Raw genomic sequence first — 15,398 nt, forward strand, 5'->3', positions numbered from 1 at the left:
TTGGCCACGGTGGCTCAACCGAGCTGTAGAGGCTCGTAACTTAAAAGAAAATAAAGTCAGGAATTAAATGCGGAAGCGAAACAATAGAGTTTAGGGTTTACATTCCTTACACAATAATTTAAAATGTCCAATAGAGTTACGGGAATGACCTTTTTAAAAGAACAAATAAAATCAAGAAAATAAATAAAAGGCAATATGCTGAGCATTATAGGATGATCTTCACTAGCTTCTGAAAGGAGTCCGGTTGGTGAACTATTCACAACTTTCTTGTTGATCGGAATCTGGGTCTTAGTCCTCTTAATCTAAAATAGTTAAAGAAATAGTGTGTAACACCCGGAAGATGTGGAAAAATTTATTTTATTATTAAATATTTTTATTAGGTTTTTTTTTTAAAAAAAAAAAAAAGAGCGTCACGTCAGCAGCCACGTCAGCAGACCCAGTCAGCAGTCCTGGCCAACCAAGACCTGCCACGTGGAAAAACTACGTCGACCGGGGACAGGCCACGTTGGCGATCCGCGTACGCGCGAACGGACGGCCCAGATCAAGCATGCGCACGGACGGCCCAGATTCAATCAAAAACGGACGACCCAGATTAAATCAAAATGGACGGCTGAGATCAAAAGGCAAAAGGGTATAAATAGAACCCCCACACCTGACCACAAAAATCCTAGCCGCCTGCCCTCGCCGGAGAAGACGAACCAGACGCCGGAGAAGCCGGCCGCCGCCACCTGCCGTCGCATCGGGGAGATTTTCGACCGCCGATCGAGGTAAATTTCATACTCCCGACTCGTTTTTCCACGCTGATTTCCCCTGTGGCCAAATCAGAGCCAAAATCCCGGCCAAACGGTCGAAAAACACTGCCGAAACCCAGCGGCGCCGCCGCGTCCCTCCTCGGTTTTTGCCTCCGATGAGGCCCTCCCCGGCCTCCATTTGATACAATTTTTATATCACCGTGATCACCATTCTTTTCTCTACAGGTTGATCGGAGCCGAATCACCAAAACACGAACCTCACCGGAGAGCCGCCGTACCCGAGAGCACCGTCGCCGGTAAGCTTCGGTTTTTCGTAATTTTTTGGCCCCCCGAGGGCCCTAGGGTTGTTTTATTGCAAGGACCAATGCAAGTGTGGCCGAATTCGGCCGAAAACAGCCAAAAATGGCCAAACCGAGGCGAATCGCCGCCGCTTGCGGCGATGCCGTCGCCAGAGCACGGCGGAGTCGCCGTGCCGGAATTGTGATATTGGCCAAAAAGGGGCCCTGGGCCTAATTTGGGATTTTTTGAAATACGTGCAGGTACCAGTAGTGCGTTTCAGTTCCTCGGAAAAAATTCAGAAAAAATTAGGGACAGCCTGTAGGCGCACTGTGAAGCCGTGTTCGGACCCCGAAATGAGTAAGGACCCCTCACCCTATTTGCTATCACGGTATTAAAGTTCAATAATGATAAAACGGTATTTCTTGGATCAACGAATGTGTGAAATTGCTTAAGGTCACTAATGGAGCCTGAGTCTAGTGTGTTTGTCGGTTAACTGTTATTTAGCATATTTTATAGTTTTAAATGCAGTATGAGGTCTGATGTTTTCATTTCATTGTTTCGCGTGCATATTTTACTGTTTTATTGATTATGGGTTGAATGACTGAGAAACCGATGCTGTATGTTGTCTTGTTTGGCATAAATTACTGTTTGCTTGCTTGTATGTAAATTGATGATGCTGACTGAGGAAAAGGAGAATGAAAGATTATGTAAATTGATAATTGTATAAGGTGGTCAGCCTGACTAGATATCCTGGGAGATGGTGGACGGACCGGGTCCGTAGGGAACCCTACCAGGATTGTGGTCTCTCATATGGAGACCTTATGTGTTTTGCCGCCCATACCGAATGGGGTATGGGGACGGCCCGTTTCACCCTTATACCGGACGGGGTAATGAGGTTTATAGTTTTGGCGCCCATACTGGACGGGGTATGGGGACGGCCCTGGAATCTGATTTCAAGTGTTAAGGGTTAACGGGTAGCGGGACCCCTATGGATCCCCATGGATACTAGTGGGCTGGTAAATGAGGAAAATATGTTGTGTAATGATTGAATTACAAAAGGCGTGATAAGTATTATGTTATACAGTTTATATAATTTTATGATGATGATAATGTTATTGCTTTCGTATATTGTTTTATGAATTTCACCGAGATAAGTGGATGGTAAAGGATTTATTATTGATAAAAAGATTTGTTGTAAATTATGCTCCATTGGTCTTTTTGTGTTTTCTACCCACCCTTACCTCCGTGACGGTGAGATATCGTGATGTCTTTACTGGGCTAGTGTAGCTCATTCCTTATTTAATCATTTCAGATCAGGAAGATATTGTTCCCGAGCCCGTTCTGCAGGAGGACGACGAAGGGGACGCCTAAAGACTCCATAGTCATATTCATAGCTTTTACTTTCGAGTTTCTCCTTTAGTTAGTTTGATCTTTTATATTTTGTGAGCACGTTTTTAGTTTTAGTGTAAGGGATGTTAATCGAAATTTTGACTTCGCTTCCGCACTTGATATTTTTAATACACTTTTCATTTTAAATTTCCGGGGCCGTTACAGTTGGTATCAGAGCCGCATTTCCTCGGACCCATCCCTTACACTAATGTGCCTTAGAGAAATACTCATCGATATATCGTTACTTAATCATTCCTTGTGAATGCAGGTACACGGGAATGAGGAGAGGAAGGCCCCCACTAAACCGAGCGGCCCAGGATAATTCGCTTCGGGAGGATTTAGACAGACTATTTGAGATGGTGGAGGCTCTCGTAGCTGCCCAGCAAAGGCAAGAGGAGAGAAGGGAGTTATCCGGACCTCCTCCGCTAGCGCAGGTTGAGCCCCCGCTACAGCAGGCTGATCCCGAGCCACCCCAACAGGAGCCTGTTCCTCCACAGTACCACCCGGCACCACAGCCACGGTACGACCCGGTACCACAGCCACGGTACCAGCAGGCGCCGCCACAGCACATTCCAGTACCCCCACCACATTAGCAGGTGCCACCACAGGGTCCCCCAGTTCACCCTCAGCCGGCCCCAGTCCCTCTACCTCGGGACCCCGCTCCTTCCTTGATCGACCCTGGCTTCATAGAGAGGTACAGAAGACTGAACCCTTCTACTTTTGCAGGGGGATCCTCTTTTGAAGAGGCCCAATACTGGCTGGCAGAGACTGAGAGAGCTTTCGAGACCTTGGGAGTAGTTCCTGAGCAGAGGGCTGCCATTGCCTCCTACATACTGGTAGAGGAAGCAGTACGCTGGTGGGAGCTCAAGCGGACCACCCTGCCTACACCAGCTACTTGGGAGCAGTTCCTAGCGGCCTTCCACGCGGAGTATCTCCCTAAACACATCCAACACCTAAAGGAAATGGAGTTTGCTCAATTGGTCCAGGGAAACATGACAGTGTCGGAGTATGCCCGTAAGTTCCTGGAGCTGGGCTGACATGCCTCGGAGACATTGATGGATGAGGGCCGAAAAGCCAGGAAATTCCAGTGGGGTCTCCGCCCGGAGATCAGACAGCACTTACTGGTGATGGAGCTCGAGACATATTCGGCAGTCCTGGCAAAGGCGCAGATCATAGAAAGGAGCTTCGACACCCGCCCTCGGCTAGCGGGAAATTCCCGACCCTCAGCCCCGCTCCGCAGGCCAGCACCTACCATGCCTGTCCAACCCAGTAAGAGGCCCAGACCCACCGTCCAGGCCCCTCCTCAGGCTACGGGGGCAACACGTGGGAAGATCTGCCAGTACTGCGGCAGGGATCACGGGGACCGACCCTGCTACCGCCTCAACAACACCTGTCGCATATGCGGCAGTGCCCAGCACTATGCAAGGGAATGCCCTAGGAACCAGAATCAAAGAAGGCCTCCAATCCAGGGCAGAGTTTACAACCTTACCCAGAAAGATGCCGACGCAGACCCGGACGTGGTACATGGTATGTATACTATCTCTGGCCACATCGCTCATGTTTTGTTTGATACTGGTGCATCACATTCTTTTATTTCACATGTTCTTGCTTCCAAAATTTGTGTATCACCTGATAGACTTGATTCATTATTGCTTGTATCTACCGCTGAGGGGGAGACATTGCTAGGAGAGGTTGTCTACAGGGCATGTGCCGTGGAGATAGCAGATAGAAAATTGAGAGTAGACCTGATAGGGTTAGACACGGGGGATTTTGATGTAATCCTAGGAATGGATTGGCTAGCGGCGTATCACGCTACCATAGATTGCTTTAACAAAAAGATTGTATTTAATCCTCCCAAGGAGGAGCCATTTACAAGTTAATAAAATTATTCAGTACTGATTTCCCCTAATGGCAAGTTTTCTTAATTCCCAATGCCTTAATCTTGTATTTTCTCTAATTAGGTAAACCCAAGAAAGAAGTTTGTATCCAAGAGATTCCAATAGTCCGATACTTTTCAGACGTATTTTCGGATGAACTGCCCGGTCTACCAGCGGACAGAGAGGTCGAGTTCACCATAGACTTACAGCCAGGTACCCAGCCCATCTCGGTTGCTCCTTACCGAATGAGCCGCATCGAGATGGAAGAACTAAGGAAACAGATCACTGAGCTACAAGACAGTGGTTTCATTAGACACAGCGTTTCCCCATGGGGTGTCGAGGTTATTTTTGCAAGGAAGGGAGATGGAACGTTGAGACTGTGCATTGATTACAGAAGGATAAACAAGGTAACAATTAAGAACAAATATCCTCTTCCCCGGATTGATGACCTTTTCGATCAGTTGCATGGTGCACGTGTAGCACCCGGAAAGGAGGAGGAAAAAAAAAAAAAAAAAAAAAAAAAAAAAAAAAGAGGGGGGGGCCACGTCAGCAGCCGCGTCAGCAGCCACGTCAGCAGTCCCGGCCAACCAGGGCCTGCCACGTGGCAAGATCGCGTCACTCCGAAAGGAGCCACGTTGGCGATCCGCGTGGGTGCGATCCGACGGCCCAGATCAATCACGCGATCGGACGGCCCAGATTCAATCGCACGGACGGCCCAGATTCAATCAAAAACGAACGGCCCAGATTAAAACAAAATGAACGGCTGTGATCAAAAGGCAAGGGGTTATAAATAGAACCCCCACACCAGACCACAAACCCTAGCCGCCAGCCGCTCGCCGGAGAAGACGAACCAGAGGCCGACCGCCGCCACCCGCCGCCGCTCGCCGCCGCACCGGGGAAATTTCCGACCGCCGATCGAGGTAAATTTCATACCCCCGACTCGTTTTTCCCCACTGATTCCTCCTATGGCCAAATCGAAGCCGAAATCCCGGCCAAACGGCCGGAATACGCGGCCGAAGCCCAGCGGCGCCGCCGCGCCCCCTCTCGGTTTTTGCCTCCGACGAGGCCCTTCCCGGCCTCCGTTCGATGCAATTTTTATATCACCGTGATCACCATTCTTTTCTCTACAGGTTGACCGGAGCCGAATCACCAAAACACGAACCTCGCCGGAGAGCCGCTGCACCCGAGAGCGCCGCCACCGGTAAGCTCCGTTTTTCCGTGATTTTTTGGCCCCCCGAGGGCCCTAGGGTTGTTTTCTGACAAGGACCAATGCGAGTGTGGCCGAATTCGGCCGAAAACGGCCGAAAACAGTCAACCCGAGGTGACTCGCCGCCGCCAGCGGCGGCGCCGTCGCCGGAGCACGGCGGAGCCGCCGTGCCGGAGTTGCGATTTGGGCCGAAAGAGGCCCTGGGCCTAATTTGGAATTTTTTTGGAACACGTGCAGGTACTGTTAGTGTGTTTCAGTTCCCCGAGAAAAATTCAGGGAAAATTAGGGACAGCCTGCAGGCGCACTGTGAATCGTATTCGGATCTCGAAAACAAGTAAGGACCCCTCACCCTATTTCCTATCACGGTATTAAAGTTCAAAATGATAAAACGGTATTTCTTGAATTAACGCATGTGTGAAATTGCTTAAGGTTGCTAATGGAGCCCGAGTCTAGTGTGATTGATGATTTACTGTTATTTGGCCTGTTTTACACTGTTTTACAGCTTTAAATGCATTATGGGGTTTGATGTGTTCATTTTACAGATTTGTGTGCATATACTACGTTTTTATTAATTATGGGTTGAATGACTGAAAAACTGATATTGTATGTTGTCTGTTTGGCATGAATTACTGTTTGCTTGTTTAAATGTGAATTGATGATGCTGATTGAGGAAAAGGAGAATGAAAGATTGTGTAGACTGATGATTGTATATTGGGGGTCAGCCTGACTAGATATCCTGGGAGATGGTGGACGGACCGGGTCCGTAGGGGACCCTACCGGGATTGTGGTCTCACATGCCGGACGGGGTATGGAGATCTTATGGTTTTGGCGCCCATACCGGACGGGGTATGGGGACGGCCCGTTTCACCCTCATATCGGACGGGGTATTGAGGTTTATGGTTTTGGCGCCCATACCGGACGGGGTATGGGGACGGCCCGTTTCACCCTCATACCGGACGGGGTATTGAGGTTCATGGTTTTGGCGCCCATACCGGACGGGGTATGGGGACGGCCCTGGAAACTGATTATGAATGTTAAAGGTTAACGGGTAGCGGAACCCCTATGGACCCCCACGGATACTAGTAGGCTGGTAAATGAGAAAAAGATATGTTGTACAATGATTGAATTTCAAGAGGCGTGATAAGTGTTATGTTTTACAGCTTATATTATTCAATGATTATGATAATGTTATTGTTTTTCTTATATTGTTTTCATAAATTCCACCGAGGTAAGTGGATGGTAAAGGTTTTCATGTTAATAAACGAGTTCGTTGTAAATTTTGCTCCATTGGTCATTTTTATTTTCTACCCACCTTTATCTCCGTGACGGTGAGATATCGTGATGTTCTTACTGGGCTAGTGTAGCTCACTCCTTAATTAACCATTTCAGATCAGGAAGACATGGTTCCCGAGCCCGTTCCGCAGGAGGACGACGAAGGGGATGCCTAGAGACTCTGTAGTCATACGCATAGTTTTATTTTCGAGTTTCTTTCTTAGTTAGTTTAATCTTTTATATTTTAAGTACGTTTTTTGGTTTTTCGTGTAAGGGATGTTAACTAAAATTTTGATCTCGCTTCCGCATTCGATATATTTAAATACTCATTTCTTTTTAATATTTACGGGGCTGTTACAGTTGGTATCAGAGCCGCATTTCCTCGGACCCATCCCTTACACTATAGTCCTTTAAGGAAATACTCACCGATTGGTCGTTACTCAACCGTTCCTTGTAAATGCAGGTACACAGAAATGAGGAGAGGAAGGCCCCCACTAAACCGAGCGGCCCAAGATAATTCGCTTCGGGAGGATTTAGACAGATTATATGAGATGGTGGAAGCTCTCGTAGCTGCTCAGCGAAGGCAAGAGGAGAGAAGGGAGTTACCCGGACCTCCTCCGCTAGCGCAGGTTGAGCCCCCGCTACAGTAGGCTGATCTCGAGCCACCCCGGCAGGAGCCTGTTCCTCCACAGTACCACCCGGCGCCACAGCCGCGGTACGACCCTGTACCACAGCCACGGTACCAGCAGGCGCCGCCACAGCACATTCCAGTACCCCCACCACATCAGCAGGTGCCACCACAGGGTCCCCCAGTTAACCCTCAGCCGGCCCAAGTTCCTCTACCTCGGGACCCCGCTACTTCCTTGATCGACCCCGGCTTCATAGAGAGGTACAGAAGACTGAACCCTTCTACTTTTGCAGGGGGATCCTCTTTTGAAGAGGCCCAATACTAGCTGGCAGAGACTGAAAGAGCTTTCGAGACCTTGGGAGTAGTTCCTGAGCAGAGGGCTGCCATTGCCTCCTACATGCTAGTAGGGGAGACATTGCTAGGAGAGGTTGTCTACAGGGCATGTGCCGTGGAGATAGCAGATAGGAAATTGAGGGTAGACCTGATAGGGTTAGACACATGGGATTTTGATGTAATCCTAGGAATGGATTGGCTAGCGGTGTATCACGCCACTATAGATTGCTTTAACAAAAAGATTGTATTTAATCCTCCCAACGAGGAGCCATTTACAAGTTAATAAAATTATTCGGTACTGATTTTCCCTAATGACAAATTCTTTTCTTCTTAATTCCCAGTGCCTTAATATTGTATTTTCCCTAACTAGGTAAACCCAAGAAGGAAGTTTGTATCCAAGAGATTCCAGTAGTCCGAGACTTTCCAGACGTATTTCCGGATGAACTGCCCGGTCTACCAGGGGACAGAGAGGTCGAGTTCACCATAGACTTACAGCCAGGAACCCAACCCATTTCGGTAGCTCCTTACCGAATGAGCCGCATCGAAATGGAAGAGCTAAGGAAACAAATCACTGAGCTATAAAACAGTGGCTTCATTAGACACAGCATTTCCCCATGGGGTGCCGGGGTTACTTTTGCAAGGAAAGGAGATGGAACGTTGAGGCTGTGTATTGATTATAGAAGGATAAACAAGGTAACAATTAAAAACAAGTATCCTCTCCCCCGGATTGATGACCTTTTCGATCAGTTGCAGGGTGCACAGGTCTTTTCTAAAATAGATCTACGGTCAGGTTACCATCAGGTAAAAGTGAGAGCAGAAGACATCCCCAAGACGGCATTCCGAACCAGGTACGGACACTATGAGTTCCTAGTTATGCCGTTTGGGCTAACCAACGCCCCGGCCATCTTTATGGATCTAATGAACAGAATCTTCAGAGAGTTTCTGGATAAATTTGTCATCGTGTTCATCGATGATATCTTAGTCTACTCAAAAAGTAGAGAAGAACATGCTCATCATCTTGCCCAAGTCCTCCAGGTACTCAGGGAAAAGAAGTTGTATGCAAAGTTGAGCAAATGTGGATTTTGGCTCGAGCAAACCGCCTTCCTAGGACATGTTATATCGAAGGAAGGGGTGTCGGTGAACCCCGAAAAGGTTGAAGCGGTACTTGGTTGGAAAAGGCTGACAACAGTTAAGGAAATTCGCAGTTTCCTAGGGATGGCGGGTTATTACCGCCGGTTTGTCGAAGGGTTCTCCAGTCTAGCGGCCCCTCTAACCCGACTCACAAAGAAGAATGCAAAGTTTGATTGGAATGAGAACTGCGAAAGGAGTTTTTCAGAATTGAAGAAGCGACTGACTACTGCACCCGTGCTGGCTCTACCGAGCGGATCAGGAGGGTATACAGTCTATAGTGATGCCTCCTATCTGGGCCTGGGTTGTGTCCTGATGCAGCATGGAAAGGTTATAGCATATGGGTCTAGACAGCTAAAGAATCATGAGAAGAACTATCCTACCCATGACTTGGAGCTTGCCGCAATCATACACGCCTTGAAAATCTGGCGCCATTATTTGTATGGAGAGACCTTTCAGATCTACACCGATCATAAGAGCTTGAAGCACATCTTCACTCAGAAGGATCTCAACATGCGTCAGAGAAGGTGGATGGGACTCCTCAAGGACTATGATTGTGACATCCTATACCATCCAGGTAAGGGCAACGTAGTAGCCGATGCCCTCAGTAGGAAGAGTGCAAGCACCCTAGCCCATCTGATGGTTTCGGAATGCAGGTCCATTGGGGCTACGCAGCAGGTTCGACTGCAAGATCTGAAGAGGGCCACATGTTTGAGCCACCTAGCAGTCCAACCCGAGTTAATCCAAAGAATAAAGGAAGCCCAGTCAGTCGACCCCGCCCTAGTAAACCGCAAGAAGGATGCAGAACAAGGAGTAAACTCAGAATTTCAGATCTCTGCCGACGGATTGATTCGTTTCAAGGACAGAATGTGTGTCCCAGACGACAATGAATTAAAAAGAGACATCATGACAGAGTCCCATAGTTCAAGGTTCGCCATGCATCCAGGAAGTACAAAAATGTACCAAACTATGCGACCCCGATTCTGGTGGAATGGGATGAAGAGAGATATAGCCGACTTTGTATCTAAGTGCTTGGTATGTCAGCAGGTCAAGGCAGAACATCAACGCCCAGGGGGGTTGCTTCAGCCTTTACCGATTCCAGAATGGAAGTGGGAACACATCACCATGGACTTCGTATCGGGACTACCCAAGGCACGATCGGGACACGATGCCATATGGGTAATTGTAGATCGACTCACTAAGTCTTCCCACTTCCTGGCCATCAGAATGACTGATTCGTTGGACAAGTTGGCAAGAATGTATGTCCGGGAAATAGTCAGACTGCATGGGGTCCCAGTAACAGTGGTGTCCGACAGGGATCCCAGATTCACTTCTCGGTTCTGGAATAGTTTCCAGCAAGCTATGGGAACAAAGCTGTCCCTTAGTACTGCCTTCCACCCCCAAACCGATGGACAATCAGAGAGGACAATCCGTACGCTGGAGGATATGCTCCGAGCTTGTGTCCTTGACTCCGGAGGCCATTGGGACGACCACCTACCCCTGATAGATTTTGCCTACAACAACAGTTACCAAGCAAGCATCGGCATGGCCCCATACGAGGCGCTATACGGGCGTCCGTGCAGGTCACCGATTTGTTGGGAGGAAGTGGGCGATAGAAGATTGTTTGGCCCGGATTTGGTGGAAGAAACCACGTCCAAGATAGTTAAGATCAAGAAGAACATCCAGACAGCTCAGAGTAGGCAAAAGAGCTATGCTGATACCCGGAGGAGAGACCTGGCCTTTGAGAAAGGTGACCGTGTGTTTCTTAAAGTCACCCCCTTCAAGGGAATTAGTAGGTTCGGCAGAAGGGGAAAATTAAACCCCAGATACATTGGACCCTTTGAAATCTTAGACAAGATTGGTACCACTGCCTACAGACTTGCACTGCCCCCTGAGCTCTCCCGGGTTCACAATGTGTTTCATGTATCCATGCTGCGCAAGTACAATCCGGACCCTTCTCATGTCGTGGCTCATGAACCGCTTTCACTCCGAGAGGACTTGTCTTATGAAGAAGTACCGGTCAGTATCACAGACCGAGAAAGCAGAATACTCCGTAACCGGGAAATATCATTTGTAAAAGTCTTGTGGCAGAACCACACACCTAGGGAGGCGACTTGGGAGCTGGAATCAGAATTTAGGGCCCAATATCCTCATCTGTTTGATCAAGAGTAATGAGGCAAATTTGGGGACCAAATTTCTTTATGGGGGGGAGAGTTGTAGCACCCGGAAAGGGGAAGAAAAAAAAAAAAAAAAAAAAAAAAAAGGGGGGGGCCACGTCAGCAGCCGCGTCAGCAGCCACGTCAGCAGTCCCGGCCAACCAGGGCCTGCCACGTGGCAAGATCGCGTCACTCCGAAAGGAGCCACGTTGGCGATCCGCGTGGGTGCGATCCGACGGCCCAGATCAATCACGCGATCGGACGGCCCAGATTCAATCGCACGGACGGCCCAGATTCAATCAAAAACGAACGGCCCAGATTAAAACAAAATGAACGGCTGTGATCAAAAGGCAAGGGGTTATAAATAGAACCCCCACACCAGACCACAAACCCTAGCCGCCAGCCGCTCGCCGGAGAAGACGAACCAGAGGCCGACCGCCGCCACCCGCCGCCGCTCGCCGCCGCACCGGGGAAATTTCCGACCGCCGATCGAGGTAAATTTCATACCCCCGACTCGTTTTTCCCCACTGATTCCTCCTATGGCCAAATCGAAGCCGAAATCCCGGCCAAACGGCCGGAATACGCGGCCGAAGCCCAGCGGCGCCGCCGCGCCCCCTCTCGGTTTTTGCCTCCGACGAGGCCCTTCCCGGCCTCCGTTCGATGCAATTTTTATATCACCGTGATCACCATTCTTTTCTCTACAGGTTGACCGGAGCCGAATCACCAAAACACGAACCTCGCCGGAGAGCCGCTGCACCCGAGAGCGCCGCCACCGGTAAGCTCCGTTTTTCCGTGATTTTTTGGCCCCCCGAGGGCCCTAGGGTTGTTTTCTGACAAGGACCAATGCGAGTGTGGCCGAATTCGGCCGAAAACGGCCGAAAACAGTCAACCCGAGGTGACTCGCCGCCGCCAGCGGCGGCGCCGTCGCCGGAGCACGGCGGAGCCGCCGTGCCGGAGTTGCGATTTGGGCCGAAAGAGGCCCTGGGCCTAATTTGGAATTTTTTTGGAACACGTGCAGGTACTGTTAGTGTGTTTCAGTTCCCCGAGAAAAATTCAGGGAAAATTAGGGACAGCCTGCAGGCGCACTGTGAATCGTATTCGGATCTCGAAAACAAGTAAGGACCCCTCACCCTATTTCCTATCACGGTATTAAAGTTCAAAATGATAAAACGGTATTTCTTGAATTAACGCATGTGTGAAATTGCTTAAGGTTGCTAATGGAGCCCGAGTCTAGTGTGATTGATGATTTACTGTTATTTGGCCTGTTTTACACTGTTTTACAGCTTTAAATGCATTATGGGGTTTGATGTGTTCATTTTACAGATTTGTGTGCATATACTACGTTTTTATTAATTATGGGTTGAATGACTGAAAAACTGATATTGTATGTTGTCTGTTTGGCATGAATTACTGTTTGCTTGTTTAAATGTGAATTGATGATGCTGATTGAGGAAAAGGAGAATGAAAGATTGTGTAGACTGATGATTGTATATTGGGGGTCAGCCTGACTAGATATCCTGGGAGATGGTGGACGGACCGGGTCCGTAGGGGACCCTACCGGGATTGTGGTCTCACATGCCGGACGGGGTATGGAGATCTTATGGTTTTGGCGCCCATACCGGACGGGGTATGGGGACGGCCCGTTTCACCCTCATATCGGACGGGGTATTGAGGTTTATGGTTTTGGCGCCCATACCGGACGGGGTATGGGGACGGCCCGTTTCACCCTCATACCGGACGGGGTATTGAGGTTCATGGTTTTGGCGCCCATACCGGACGGGGTATGGGGACGGCCCTGGAAACTGATTATGAATGTTAAAGGTTAACGGGTAGCGGAACCCCTATGGACCCCCACGGATACTAGTAGGCTGGTAAATGAGAAAAAGATATGTTGTACAATGATTGAATTTCAAGAGGCGTGATAAGTGTTATGTTTTACAGCTTATATTATTCAATGATTATGATAATGTTATTGTTTTTCTTATATTGTTTTCATAAATTCCACCGAGGTAAGTGGATGGTAAAGGTTTTCATGTTAATAAACGAGTTCGTTGTAAATTTTGCTCCATTGGTCATTTTTATTTTCTACCCACCTTTATCTCCGTGACGGTGAGATATCGTGATGTTCTTACTGGGCTAGTGTAGCTCACTCCTTAATTAACCATTTCAGATCAGGAAGACATGGTTCCCGAGCCCGTTCCGCAGGAGGACGACGAAGGGGATGCCTAGAGACTCTGTAGTCATACGCATAGTTTTATTTTCGAGTTTCTTTCTTAGTTAGTTTAATCTTTTATATTTTAAGTACGTTTTTTGGTTTTTCGTGTAAGGGATGTTAACTAAAATTTTGATCTCGCTTCCGCATTCGATATATTTAAATACTCATTTCTTTTTAATATTTACGGGGCTGTTACAGCACGGGTCTTTTCTAAAATAGATCTACGATCAGGTTACCATCAGGTAAAGGTAAGAGCAGAAGACATCCCCAATATCTCGTCCGGTATGAGAGTGAATCGGGCCGTCCTATACGTCGTCCGGTATGAGTGCTAAAAATATCAATTCTTGATACCTCGTTCGGTATGAGGCAACGTTCATAGTAGGGTTTTCTATGTACTCGGTCCGTCCACTATCTCTCAGAATATCCAATGAGGCTACTATTTATTAATTCACATGATCAATCAATTTTTCGTTTGCATATTAATTACCAATTTCATAAATTAACCATAAATCACGTAAGACAAGCAATATATATATTAAGAAAGCACAATTGAATCAATTAACCATTACAATATATGATCATGTATTTAAAGCTGTAAATTCAACCATCAGTTAAACAGAACAACAAATAAATGACTAATTGATTTTCGACTCCATTGGTAACTTATAATTATTCTCAAAAAAATTTAAATTATATAAAATACCATATTACTGATTATTAAGTTTCAATTCTGTAACAGAGAATAAGTTGAAGGATTCTTACCCAAATCGGTGTCTGAAATATCAAACTTTCTACTGCACCTACTGACAATCCCCGGATTCTTAATTTTCCTACAGAGATTAAAACACACTTCACGTACCTAAAAATACCCCAAAAAATTCAAAATCGGTGTTGAAAATATTTTTTGTCCAATTTCAAAATTCCGACACAACGGCACCGTCGTGCTTTAGCGATGGCATTGCCACCTGCAGCAGCAGTTTGCTTTGAGCTGACCATTTTTGGCCAATTTTGGCCAGTTTTAGCTGGTTTTATACACATCCCTGCGAGAAAACACGTTAAAAGACCTCGGTTGACCGAAAAAGTCAAAAAATAAAAACCTACATGCTGCAGAATTTTTTGGTGTGACGGCTCCGCTGGCTCACCTACGTGACTAGACATTTTTTTTTCGGTGAACTTGTAGAAAATAAAACAGTGAACACAATGGTGAAAAAATAGCACAAAACGAGAAAGGGGAAGGGGTTCATCGAAGGCGATTTTGAGTTTTACCTACGGCAGCGCCACTGGGCTTTGCCAGCGGTTTCCAGCTCATCTGCCATTTTTTTTTGCTCTGATTTTGCCATTGAGGTTCTCAGAATCAAATTCCGAGTGAATAAGAGAATTTTTACCTTATTTTGGCAGTCAGAGGTGGCTCCGGTGCGCGACGGGTGGTGGTCGGCTCCCTTCTCTGGCAACTGGTTCTTCTTATTCGGCGGGGGGTTGGGTTCAGTGTGATACAAGATATTTGTACCCATCTCACTTAAATCTGAACTGTTCATCGTGTTTGATCTTGACCGTCTGATCGCGTTTAAAGAGAAAATAAATTTGAACCATTCATCCTGATTTGATCTCGACCACCTGATCGCGTTTAAAGAAGGAACGAATCTAGATCGTTTATCTCATTTAATCGAGACTGTCCGATCACGCATGAGGAGGAAACTGATCCGGACTGTTCACGTGCGCGCTCTGGTTCGTCGAGGCTGCTGACTTGGTGGTCATACGTGGTGTAATTTTCTTTAATTATGTTTTAGCCCTCAGTTTCTGATTTTTTTTTCAAAAACACCATCCGAACCCAAAATTTCACCCATTTATCCCAAAATTATTTTTAATTTTATCCTCAACCAAATTTTTTTTCTAATTTCACATTAAATAAAAATTTATTAATTTTAAAATTATATATATATTTTTTTTTAAATTTAAAATTAATCCCGTGCCAAATTCCCAACCCAAATATTACACGAACTTTATCCGCAGTTTCTGGCTCACCCCCCGTCCCTTTTTCTCCGATATGGCCACAGGGAGGCTCAGAATTAAATTCCAAGTAGGAAGGGGAAAATTTTACCTTTTTCAGCAGTCGTTGTTGGCTCTGGTACGACGGCGGCGGTGGTCAGCCTCCTTCTCCAACA

General features: G+C 47.2%; 1 long non-coding RNA gene across 1 annotated transcript; it reads left to right on the forward strand.

Moving 5' to 3' along the window:
* The first annotated feature begins 11,096 nt into the window (after positions 1 to 11,096).
* LOC148269110 (uncharacterized) lies at positions 11,097 to 13,420 on the forward strand. Its single transcript, XR_015817816.1, has 2 exons — positions 11,097 to 11,796; positions 12,040 to 13,420. It is a non-coding gene; the product is annotated as an uncharacterized LOC148269110 (long non-coding RNA).
* The last annotated feature ends 1,978 nt before the right edge of the window (positions 13,421 to 15,398 follow it).

This window comes from Carica papaya, chromosome 1 (genome assembly GCF_054855325.1).
Source record: "Carica papaya isolate Zhongbai chromosome 1, ASM5485532v1, whole genome shotgun sequence".
NCBI lineage: Eukaryota > Viridiplantae > Streptophyta > Magnoliopsida > Brassicales > Caricaceae > Carica > Carica papaya.